This window comes from Nannobrachium achirus (genome assembly GCF_963921795.1).
Source record: "Nannobrachium achirus genome assembly, chromosome: 10".
Taxonomy (NCBI): Eukaryota; Metazoa; Chordata; class Actinopteri; order Myctophiformes; family Myctophidae; genus Nannobrachium; species Nannobrachium achirus.
This window is the reverse complement of record NC_137819.1, coordinates 27,024,528-27,038,001: the sequence shown is the minus strand read 5'-3', so window position 1 is coordinate 27,038,001 and position 13,474 is coordinate 27,024,528.

The window sequence follows — 13,474 nt, the reverse complement described above, 5'->3', positions numbered from 1 at the left end:
ATCTTCCTCGAGACGTCGAAACTCGAAAGAGAGCCTATTTTCTAAAACGTTTGTTTGAGGTGAGGGTTTATTTTTATGTAGTAGCCTATCTAACCTACAATAATTGTAATTAAAAAATAAAACGCCGTTTTACTTGTCCAATTTGTTTTTCACAGACACGCAAGTCAACACATCAGTTCTCCTGTCATGCTCTGATGCTCAGTCACATGGACTCATTTGAAGATGGAGTGGTGAGTTAAGAATTCAAAATATCAACACTAACATTAATGACTGGTGTCTAAAGCAGTGGTTCTCAAACTTTTTCATGCCAAGAAAGGACCCATTTGAAAATATATGCCAAGGACCCCCATTAGAGAAGATATGTGATTGTCAACCATTTTAATTTCAAGGACCCCCAGTTTGACATGCATTATTTAGGCTATGGTCTGACCCCCATTTAATGGCATTTCTATCTGCTGACTGAGACCCCAATTTACTAATTTGAAATCAATGTTAATTTAACAATGAGAGTTAATGGGTCCATTTGGTTCAATTTGTACACTCTTTGAGTTACACACCCACATGGGTCCATTTGGTTCCTAACTATCATTTAGCTGGGGACTCCCTGGAACTCAAGGACCCATGGGGGTCCCCAGACCCCACTTTGAGAACCAGTGCTATACACAGGGAAGAGCCAGAGGACAAAATGGTTAAATCAGCTGAAGCATTGGGGGCTGTGGTGGGGTATCAAGGCCCTTGTGGTAAATTAAATGATAGGTAAAAAATGTATTTGTTTTGTAAACACATGTAAGGCAAAGTTACATAATACCTTTATCATGCCTGTCTTTTTTTATTATACACAGGCTTACTTTCGGGCAGGTAGAGTTTTCTTTCAGGTTGCCCGGCCGGGCAAGTGCTTGTTTGAGAGGGGACGCAACCGTCTATACGTAAACCTCTGTCTAAACACCTGAACGTGGCCAGAGCGCTCTGTCTTCTGGTCTGTGGAATGCAAAATAAAAGCACTGTTTACCTATAATGTGCTGCTACTTAAAAATATAAAATTGGTGTGAACCCATAGTCATATTCAATCATAGCTATGTATAGGGCCTAGGAGGTAATAGTTCTTTGGATACAGATTTAGCTATGACATTTTTTATCGCACAGCCCCAGAAAGTAAAAATAAATAAAAATAAAACGTAAAGAACAATAATTAATATTTGACCTATCATTTTTTTATAATGGGTGATTTGATTTACTTTTCGGGCAAGTGCCTCTGAGACTAGTGTCAACCCCTGATACGTATTGAACCAATGAAAAGTATTAACAAGCGCTTGTGAGTTGTGACTAATTACATTGGGTTGATTCCTGAAAAGCGACAGATTCAGAAGCTGGACATACAAGGTTTCCGCCCGACAGCGACGACATTCTAAACTAAGGATGTTGCAACAGGGTCTAGTGTCTACTAACTACACATCCACTAACAAGCTGCATGCTGTAACATGGGTCTTCAACAGGGGGTCTGGGACCCTTAGGGGGTCCTCAGAGTTACTACAGGGGGTCCTCCAAATCTTTGAGTGATAAAAACTTTTTTCTCCTTTTTTATATCAACCACTTTAACCGTAGCGTCCATATTCTGAGAATTTAGCCAAAAATAGCAGATCTACAAGCTCACAACGCCTCTTGCTGCAACGCGTTGTGAGCTTGTAGATCGGCAAATAGCTTTGGTGTAGAGGGGGAAAAAGAGCAGACTAAGTACAAAGTGAAAGGTCAAGTTTATGTATTGACCGTTCAAGCAGTTAAATATCTGAAAACACAAATTGACATGAAACCACAATACATTGACGATTGTGCTGTCAAAGGATGAAACTATATGGAATATTTGAAAAGGTTGTGGGGGTCCCTGCTTCATCTCTCTATCAACTAAGGGGTCCTTGGCCTGAAAACGTTGAAGACCCCTGCTGTAATCTATTTCCAATCTATCATTTCTCAGGTTCAGTTTGCTGTACAGGACCCTCTCCTTTGCTCACTGTGCCTCCTGCACATAGGACGGTCCATCCATAGAATTACACTTTATTTCATAACAGTTGTTGGTTCTCAAACTTTTCAGGCCGCGACCTGGCGACCGCCCAAAAAACAATCAATATTAATCATATTTGGCCCGGGGGACCCCCCACCCTGACAAGCACTTGGAATCGTAGGAGTTGAGGCAATACTTTTTTTTAGTCGGTTATAGCCTTGAATCGAGAAGACTATCATAGTTGTATTCTATGGATTTTTGACATTTGCATATATCTTTGATACGAAAGTAAAAGTAAGACTCTATAAAAATACATCTATGATAGTCTTTATCCAAGGCTAACTCAGTTCCACAGATAAATATTGTGAAATTAGACGATCTACAAGCTCACAATGCAATTACGTAGATCGGCTATTTTCATTTTCTTTCCTCTTTCAAATCTTTTATAGTATAATTTATTCATTACTTTTGATGCATTATTGGTCTTATTTTCATTTATGTCATTTTAGAGGTATTAAAAAGGTCTTAAAAGTCTTAATATTTTGACTTAGAAATGTGCAGACATATACCCTGCATGTAGGCCTATACACTTATACTGTATGTTGGTTTGTATACTGTTGAGTGAGAAAACATTGTTGCACATTAAGCAAGGGCCCACTAGTTCAAAACCTTTAATCCCTATCTGATCGGATCAGATTTGGATTTTGGGTAAAAAACACCAAAGGTCTCGATTATTATTTTGTTTATTATATTTAATAATAATCGATTAAATCGATTAGTTCAATTAACTGCTGCAGCCTTAGGATGGTGTCGAGAAACACTGACAAACAATCCTGTCTGTGATCCAGGACGCTGCTTGCTTAGAGTCTCCAGTGCATCGGGCATCATTATAATATTGAACTGCATCACAGTAAATTGAAAAGTGGGGCCTTTTCAAGAGCTGCATCTGAATATATGACTAGGTGAAGGCCAGGGCAAGAGTTTTCCCTTATGCACAAGGCAATCACCTACCCTTCAGATGTGATTGGCACCTTAACCATAAGAGCTTAGTCCTAGTATCCTGCCTCCAGAGAACCTGAGTTAACTGCAAATATTTACAGTCTATGATTGATGTGCACATACTTACAGAAGATTGGTTTTGGTGTTATTGCGTCAAAGTTCTTGACGTGTATGTGATGGACAACAAGTCTTAAAGTGGAAAGAAGTTGGATTAATTTTATTTGAGTTTCTTTTCTGGACGGTTGTTGTGAAATGGATTTCAATCTCTTGAGACAGGATATTAAAGAGTCATACTTGTAGAAGCATAACATTGTTTACATCAGCCTAGGCCATGGTTGACACTTGACAATGGAGCACTTGACCACTTGATGGCGCACTTGCTCCATCTACAGAAGCTGGCAGAATCAGCGGTGTCATTAACCATTATGAATCTTCCCATCTCTTCTCTCTCTCTCTCTCTCTCTCTCTCTCTCTCTCTCTCTCTCTCTCTCTCTCTCTCTCTCTCTCTGTCTCACACGCACTCTCTCCATCTCACGCTCTCTGTTTTTCTCCATGTCTGTCCTTCCTTGCTACTCGGTGATGATCCATAATCACCACTCTGTGTGTTTCCATCAGCATCCATCACTCTTTATGGAGTTTCGCAGTCAGGGGCAGAGGGGAGAGGAATTCAAGAGGGGGAAAGACAGCCTTCCAGTCAGGGGCAGAGAGGAGGCTACTCAGCACTCCATTTCCAAATGACCTCCCACAGAGAGACAATGCCTCCCCGCGGTCTCATTCTCAAAACCGGTCTGGGAGTTCCAAACCGCACAGCAGAACCATGCGTGCCAACTTGACTCAGCAAGTGTAAAAAATGGTTTTCGAGTTAAATTATAACACCCTTGATTTTGCTGTGCTGCTTTCCTTTTGGCCCAGGCCTTTGTGATAATGTACTGCTCCTTTGGAAACAAGTCCTTTTAGCATTATTGTATAACTGTACCTTTTTGCAAACTGTTAGTACGGTATTCAATCAATCGATCCTAGATGCTAGTGGGCACTGGGCTCTATACTACGTTCGGGTTGACACGAAGGTCTCAGAGCCACATGCCCGTCGGGCAAATATACAGGTCATGTTGTACTTGCCCAAAGATCATGCCCACTTGCCCGAAAAGTAAATTGTCTATTAAAATTTGAATTACCGTTCAATTTAACACTTGTTTTTTACTGTCTGGGTTCACAGTTGTTATTTTATATTTTGAAGTGTAGCAGCAGTGAAAACAGCCCATTATAGGTCAACAGTGCTCTTTTGTTACATTCCACAGACAAGAAGACAGAACGCTCTGGCCACATTCAGGTGTTTAACAGATCTCTCGTGTTATCTAGGTCGGGCAACCTGAAAGCAAACTCCACCTGCCCGAAGGTTTTATTTACCTGCCAGGGGCAGGTGGAGTATGAACACCAAATCTCTTCACTGAAAATAACTGATAATCTAAACGCACACCGTGAGTAAATGTATGCCCCAGAATAGGCACACTAGGGTTAATGTGGTTGAACCCTAATGCAAGTTCTCATCACCATCACCGTCATGTGTGGATATACACTACAGTCCTGGCAGCCTTCAGCAATTATAGTCTGGACATGTAGATGGGGGTAAAGGATAATAAAGAATGATGTCTTCTTGAGAGCAACAATCAAGCCAGGCTCTTCTTATGCTTTCGGATAGAAACCTCATATCTCAAATGTTCAACTTTTTATTCTTTTTCGTAAATTAATGCCCTTCTTCATAATACAAGAGAAAAATAAAAGTAGTGAAAAGAGCCGATCTACAACACGTTGTGAGCTTTTAGATCGGCCTTTTTCACGATTATTTTGTTTTGTACATACAAGGTTTCCACCCGACAGCAACAATATCATACAGCGAGTAAATCATCATATGACGCTTATCAGACAATTAAATCTATAACTGACGGCCTCTGTGGCCCCTGCTGTCAGCCCAGGGCCCCTAAGTAAATGAAACAAGTCCCTCATAACCATTGGGAACAGAAGTCATATAATACATTTTTACCAGTACATTTTAACCCTGCTTGAGTTTCCTCACGGAAGGGAACAAGTAGGCTAATCGAATCCCTATTGTGGGCAAAAATGGCACATCTACAAGCTTTACAACACATCGCAACAAGACATGGGCTGAAGAGATTTGGTGCAGAGGGAAAAAGGAGGAGGCCAAGTACAGACCCATGGCGGACTAACCGGTCAATTAAGTATATTCGGAATAAGTGGCTAACTGCTACTGTCACAATTCCCTTGAGCAAGGCACCAAACCCCCAACTGTGCCATTGGGATCTGTTACGTTTATAGCAGTATAGATTGTGGTTGGATATGAATGTGCACGAAACAGGGTGTTGATGACATGGCTAGTGTGCTGAGTCAACTCTCCTTAAAAGCTAAGAAAAAAGGACAATGTCTCTTATGTAAGCCAGGAGATGATGCATTTGCTGTGTGTGTGTGTGTGTGTGTGTGTGTGTGTGTGTGTGTGTGTGTGTGTGTGTGTGTGTGTGTGTGTGTGGTGTGTGTGTGTGTGTGTGTGTGTGTGTGTGTGTGTGTGTGTGTGTGTGTGTGTGTGTGTGTGTGTGTGTGTGTGTGTGTGTGTGTGTGTGTGTGTGTGTGTGTGTGTGTGTGTGCACCTCTAATCACAGTCAGCATCATACCCTGGGTGGGAGTGAAATAGATTAATCTCTCCACTGAAACAAGTTTATGCCACCTCATATCATACGTTCCTCCTCAGTATAGGATGAGGAGGCCACGATTGACCTTGATATTTCTCACAAGAGGTGTTTTTGTTCAAACAAAATATCTTCCTACACATTAAATAGTCATTCACAAGTTTGTGTCTCTGTATTCAACTGCAGGTTCTCGTGCATCAGCCCAAGGATTTCTACGTTGTGACGTCACCGTCATACTGTTCGACTGCTTCTGTCCTCTAGTCATGCAGGTCAGTGTACGTGACTAAGAGCAGTTTTATTTCAGACTGCAGCAGAAAGCTCAGCTGCGCTTGAGTGTCAGAAATGTGATACATAAACTTTTATGTGGACGTTACTGCGTCACTTGATCTGTAAAAGACCTTTGTGAACTATTAACGCTGTTACTTGCAGTGACGGTAATGATCAACACTGGTCTCTATTGTCTTCCTTCCTTCTGCTCAGCGTCACATTCATTTGTCATCCTTTCTCCATCTTTCTCTGTGACTTACACAACATTAAGACTCGTAATGTGGGATTGTTGGGGTTTGTTGTCAGCGATTGTTCAGGTGCATCCTATATAGCAGGGGTCTTCAACGTTTTCAGGCGAAGGACCCCTTAGCTGAGAGAGAGATGAAGCAGGGACCCACACTAGATGTTGTATAAAACTGTTTTTCATCGATTCCATTGATAGATTCATAGACTTGTTTGACAGCTCTGTCATCAGTCTATGTTGGATTCATGTTAATGTGTATTTTCAGACATTTAACCACTTAAATTATCAATACTCATAAATTTGACCTTTCAATTTGTACTTGGTCTGCTCTACACCAAACCTATTCGCCAAAAATAGATGATCTACAAGCTCTCGCTGCGAGGTGTTGAGAGCTTGTAGATCTGCTATTTTTCGCTATAAAGTTCTCCTCAGAATAGGGTCCTATCACACAAAGCCCTCCTGTAGTAACTCTGAGGACCCCCTAGGGGTTCTGGACCCCCTGTTGAAGACCCCAGGGATAGGGATTTTTAGTTATCGCGATAATAAATCACTGTTCACCAATTGTTTTTGAATGAAAATAACAATAAAAAAAATGTATGTATAATTGCGGTTGTGAACTCGACACGAGGTTTGCATTACACCGTATTGGTATTGCGGTTAATGCACCCAGCCTTAATCCCATATGCCAGAGGGACAGGAGCGAAATGGTAGTGGGACACTTATCCCATAGTCTGGAGCAATGAATGCGCGGACTGCGCTAGCACACACACACACACACACACACACACACACACACACACACACACACACACACACACACACACACACACACACACACACACACAATCAATGCATCCAACCAGCCACTGGGGACACAGATAGTCCTCATAAAGCAATTGTATGTATTAGGAAATTCATACACAGCACAGGTGAAAATGATCTCCTCCTGGCAAAGAGAGGAAGACAATGAATGTGTATGAGAGATGGGAAATCCCATGGGAAACTACTCATGGGCATGGCTGTTGGTAAAAAGTTAACTGCACTATTATTACTAGTAAGACGCCTCAGGGTGACAAGCAACCTCGCCCTAAAGGGTGAGGTCGTGCCATGTCTTGGCCATCTGGCCAGTGATGTAGGTGTGATATAGGTCAGGTATGAAACAATGTCCAATTAACTGTATTGTTTTCAAATGCATATTTGATCCAGGGAACCTTGATGAGGCCTGAGTGTGTGGTAGAGTAGACAGCCCTCCTTTCGACATCCAGGGACTGCAGCGGTTCCCTCCTCTCGACATTCAGGGAAACGCGACGACACCTGAGTGTGTGATAGAGTTGACGCGCCTCCTCTCGACATTAGGTGAGTGGTCTATACCAATGTTATTTTTTCTAGATTGATATTTCTATGCATTTGATATATTGTATTGTATTGTATTTATTTATTTAGACGGGACAATGCATATTAATGAACACTACATGAATGCAATGTAAATACACCGGAATTAGCAAGAATGCTAAATTTCATCCGTAGTCCCCACATGAAGACAAAAACAAAACAAACAAAAACAAACAAAAAACAACAGACATAAGGAAAACCAAAACAGGTTGACGAACAAAAACACAGGAGGGGAAGAGAGAAAAGGCATAATGTGGAGGGGGGGGGGGGGGTTGCGTGGGGGGGGGGGGGGGGGGGGTTGAAAGGCGGGTGTATGGTTGTGTGTGTGCATGCGTGTACGTCTGGGAGTCATGTTTGTGTTAGCGTGAGTCTGTGTAGAGGCTTCCAGATAGCAGCCTAGGTCAGAATGTCTTTTCCGCTGGTGTCAGTGCGATAATTGTCTCTCCGCGATGTTTGGGCTATGAGCCATCCTTGGCTGGAACAGTCCAGAAGACACAACAACAGGTGTTTGTGGGAGGGTGGGAAGGGGGGGATAGGCTTTCTTCACAGTGACAATGGGAACCTTGCGGGAATGGGGGGGGGGGGTCCAATCCGTTGAATTCAGCTTGTTTTAGAGCGAGTGAAATAGAATAGAGTATTCACTCTAATGTCCGTTTCCTGGTCCTCTGTATAGGGCAGTGAGTCTCTCCATCAAAGTTTACGATCAATCTCCATGTTGTTATCTCCGTAATGCCTCAGCTCAGCGATCAGTGTTCGCATCAGTCCGGGCACACGGCCCTCTCAGTTCATTGATCGCCCCGTTCAGAGTACCCACAGCCCTACCAATTTCAATTAGCATGGCAGGCAGCTTGTTGGCTCCTTGGATTGCTGCCGTCTTGCAAATCTTCCGATAATCCAGGGCAATGCTCGTGACCAATCAGCAGAAAACCTGTTATCATCGTTCCGAAAAGATACGTTCCGAAAAGATACTTGACTCCCCCGAGCCAGTTTTCTTGATGAGAAGTAATCAAAAGCAGGAGCCAGGTAACCATATCCATTGTTAGTAGTTTGGTAATTCCGAAGACAGTGTAGAGAAAAACTCTCCTTAAAGCAGCGGGAAGACACACGAGGGAGGGAGAGGGATAGAGAGAGATAGAGAGAGCGACCGCCTTCGTTGAGAGCTAGAACAGAACAGACAGATATTGATGTATTACCTTGCTTATTGTATTGATGTATTACCTGCTTATTGTATTGATGTATTATCTGCTTATTGTAAGTCGCTCTGGATTAAGAGCGTGTGCTAAATGGCTAAATTGTAAATTGTATCGAACCAGTTACCCATATATGGAGAGTGGAGACCCCCGGTACCCATCCATGTACTATGGAGATATACTGTGAGAGCCCAAAGATACTCAATTATTCGTTATGTGAAAGTCCTATGATGTCCTGTTAGTCCTGTTAGATATGGGCTTAATATTGATGACATCAGGGAACTCCATATATGGGCATAAAAGGGATTCTGTTAGTGTGACATCACAGTGAAGCCAGAGCGTGATGTCAGAGCGGCAAACCCATTCTGTTAGAGTGGTTCCCCTGACATAACAGTGATGTCAGATCATGATGTCAGAGCGGCAAACCCATAGACCGTAAAAATGTGTACGCGTCCGGACAAGCTGTAACGGTTCTGATAGTAAACTGCGACCTACAGTCGCAATTAGTGCATGTCTCTCCTGGTGTAGATTCTCTCTCTACTGAGCACACCTTTCTAGTTGGTAATCTGAAGGATAGGTGGGAAGAAAATAACCGGCTTCATTTAAATGCTAATTCCTACTTGAATGGAAATGTCACTACATTAACAAGAGGATGATTGAATGTTGAATCTGCTCCTTGAGGCTCACAGTTCAGACAGAGACACTTACCCTGTTGTTGTTCATTGTTTCATGCCAGCTAAATGAGGTATATACTATACAGTATATATCAAAGGCTAGTTTAGATATACATTTAATCTCTTGTTGCACAGTGTTTGTGGCAGAGAAACTGCACTGCAGAATCTACATAAACATGTACAGGCTGGTTGGATAGACGGACAGATAAACAAATATATACACGGGCAACAAGTTTGCTTTCTTCAATCCAAATGGCAATTTATACGTGTAATCTAACTCAAGTTCCAACCTCAAGTTCTGAGTTGGTTTGTTTACACAGCTGTCTTCATGCTTGACTTCTTCACTTATCATTTACTTTATTCATAGCAGAATTTCTTACTTTGCAGATCGTTCAGAGTTCACAGAGACAAAGAGAGGGGAAAAAAAGGTCCCTCCGTTTTTTATGAAGGTTTTATAGTTACGGGAGGAACCGAAGGAACCGGCTCCACCATTGAGGAACCGGTATCGGTTCCATCACATTTGAATCAGAGCTGGTATGTGGACTTCATGTCTGCAAAACAATTACAATAGTGGTCCTCAAACTTTTTAATTTCAAGGACCTGGACCACCGTAACTCTCAGAGGGTACAAATGGAACCAAATGGACCTGTAAAGGGTCCATTTGGTTCAAAAGGGGGTTTCACAAGGGAACCGATAAGGAATCGGACGGTTAAGAGGGAATCGTTAAGGAATCAGAATTGTTAAAATCCCAAAGGAGCCCAACCTTAGTGCCAATATCAGAGATGTTACAAGAGGAGTTAAGAAGGAGTAGACATTTTTTGGTGACATCGGTATCTGCAATTATGCAGCCAATGTGTCCCGATTCGTTTTTTGGCCATGTCTTTATAGTCATGTAAACAAATGTTTTAGATAACAAGCATGTTTATTGGTTTAGATAGACTATACACTTTAGTCTGTGTAGACAATTGTTAAATGTTATGCAGTGCCGAACATGAAAGTAGTGTGTGTGAAAGCAGCTTTAGAAGTAAATTAAACAAATCAAATGATGGGTGGCGAAACCAACGAGGAAGTTGATGGGCAAATGAAAATCCCCATTCCTCACAAAGACTCAAGCTTTGTTTCAATGATTGGGAAAACAAGCTGTATAGAAGAGGGTTGAAACCATCTCCAAACAACCAGTATTCAACATTGTGTTCACTTTTCCTTCTACAATTATTGTGAAATATGAAGGCAGAAGAGCAATTGATATGCTGATAAAAGCTGGTGAGCCTAATAGAGTTGTATACCGCGTGTGTCTGATGAACCAATGATTGCTTTGAAAATGACTATATTAACAGTAAAAGAGAATGCGATATGTTTCAGTAATGGATGTCTTGTATTTTTTTCCATTAATATGCTTTATGTTGATAAAGCTGATTAGGCTACTGGAGTTCTGTTTCCGATTAAGCAAGTTTTTACACTATTCATTTTGTACCGTCAGAGTAGTTTGGAGAGTAATTTTCTAGACCTCATTGTAAGTTTTGTTTGATACACTTTGTCAAGACTGTTAGTCGTTAACAAAACTGTTAGTTGTTATTACACATAACCTAAACACCAGTTTCACTGCCAGAGTCTGTTCAAATTTGGCCTCCAATTTCTAAAGGTACATTTTGCATGATGATCACTACTGTTTATTAATATTTAGTCATCCAGGGGCAATTTACACATATAGGCAATGATGCTATCTTCACCTCCATAATTTACAAGATAAATTCTAAGTATATTATGAATTCCGGACTTTCGCTTGTAACAGTGTATTTCTACATTGCAGTATTGATACTTTTACTTAAGTAAAATTGTTTGTACTTTTTCCAAACCTGACAGTAGTGAAAACTGAAAATATCTGTCAACACTGTGCGTCAAAGAATTGGCGAGCGTCCTGCATAGTGGCTATAGCAGCCACCTTCCCCCTTCCTCGGTCACGATGAACGTCCGGAGGCCTAAGTTGTGCAGCTTCTTTATGCCATCTTGGTACGCAGAGTGCTGTTCCAGTGCTTCGGAACTATAGTTTTCACGTATCTAATTTTCTATAGTTTGTATCCCGCCCCCTCCCCCGAGACATACGCTCTCTGATTCACACTCCTCATCATCATTCTCCATGTCCTCTCTATTTCACTCCATTCATTTCATTCAGTCCTCACGCCCCCTCTGTCCATCTCTCTGTGATGGAGTGAGTCGAGAAGTTAGTTGGATACCCTTCTGCTGTCCTCTGATGTTACACACACACACACACACACACACACACACACACACACACACACACACACACACACACACACACACACACACACACACACACACACACACACACGCACACACACACACACACACTGACCTCTCCCTGTACATCATTTCTCTCTCTCTCTCTCTCTCGTCTGTCTTTATGCTCTCTGGCTGGTATTTGACATGCTTGATTTAATGTATGGCGAACATCCATTATCACCCAATTACTGTTGGATTGGTGTGTGTTTTGTGGTGTGTGTGTCTGTGCACGCGCACCTTATTCTTATGTTTGCATGTTGCCGTGTGTGTGTGCGTGCGTGCGTGCGCACGCGCAAGCGTGTGTATGCATGCATATGGAGTTGTGGGCTTGGCGCGTGTGTGCTTTTCTCATTTAGATTGTGGACCGTATGAATTTCCATTACGCCAAGTTGACAGGGAAATGGCCCCGTTTTTAATTGGTGGGGATTCGCCCGGCGACAGAAGGTCATTGGCTAATAATATGTCAATTATCGGTCTCGTAGCTCTTAAAGGAGAAGGGGGGGGGATGACACAGAGATGGAGAGAAAGGTTAGAGAGACGAAGCAGAGGAGGAGAGAGAAAGGAACCTACAGGATGTGAGCAAGAGACGTGACAAAAGGGAGGAGAAGAGAAGAAAAGAATGCAGAGGACATTGTCTCGTTTGACTTGTCAGCTCTCTGTCCTATAGCTGACCACACGCTCACGTCACACGTATGCACGCACGCACGCACGCACGCACGCACGCACCCACACACACACACACACACACACACACACACACACACACACACACACACACACACACACACACACACACACACACACACACACACACACACACACACACAATAGGGCAAAGTCACCTCCAGGCCCAATGGGGGGAAACTTTTCTCAGACACACTCTCTCTCTCTCTCCATTTGGTCCACTCTCCCAGTTTAATTCTGTGTCGATTTGGTCCATTCTCTGTTTCAATTCGGTCTACTATGCCAGGTTAATTGTCTGTGTGCATTTGGTCCACCATGGTGACCAATACCAAGTTAACTTTGTTTCCGTTTGGTCCACTATTCCCTGCCAATTAATTTGCTGTGTCCATTTGGTCCACTATACCAGGTTAATTATCTGTCCCCATTTAGTCCACTACTATCCCAAGTTAATTCTGTTTCCATTTGGTCCACAATTCATGCTTAATACTCAGTGGTAGCGTGATTTGGTTTCTGAACTGCATTCAAAATTAACCTCTTTTGCTTGACTTAAATCAAATTTCAAATCATTTCTAAATCTCTTCTGGCTTGCTCCTTCTTTGTGTATTTCAGAAATGTTCTTTCTTTCTTTCTTTCTTTCTTTCTTTCTTTCTCCCTCCCTCCATGTGTATGTTTACAGATTGTAATTAACACTCATGGCTGCCCCAGCGAGAGAACATCAGATGTCTATAATTCTTATTTTCTTTTCTTTCTCTCTCTCTCTCTCTCTCTCGCTTTCTCTCGCTTTTTCTCTCTCTCCATCTGTGTCTGTGCCTTTGGCCCTTCCTTGGTCCAGCCCTCTGTCCCATCATTGTGACGAGAGTCATGCGGCATCCAAAATGACACACATTGTGGTGAACAGCTAAGAGGAGAAAGTGAGAACAAAAAAAAAAGGATTGGTAAAAGAAGGGGGGCAAGAGGATAGGAGAGCTCTGGAAGGAACAGGTGAGGACTGGAGTCACACACACACACACACACACACACACACACAC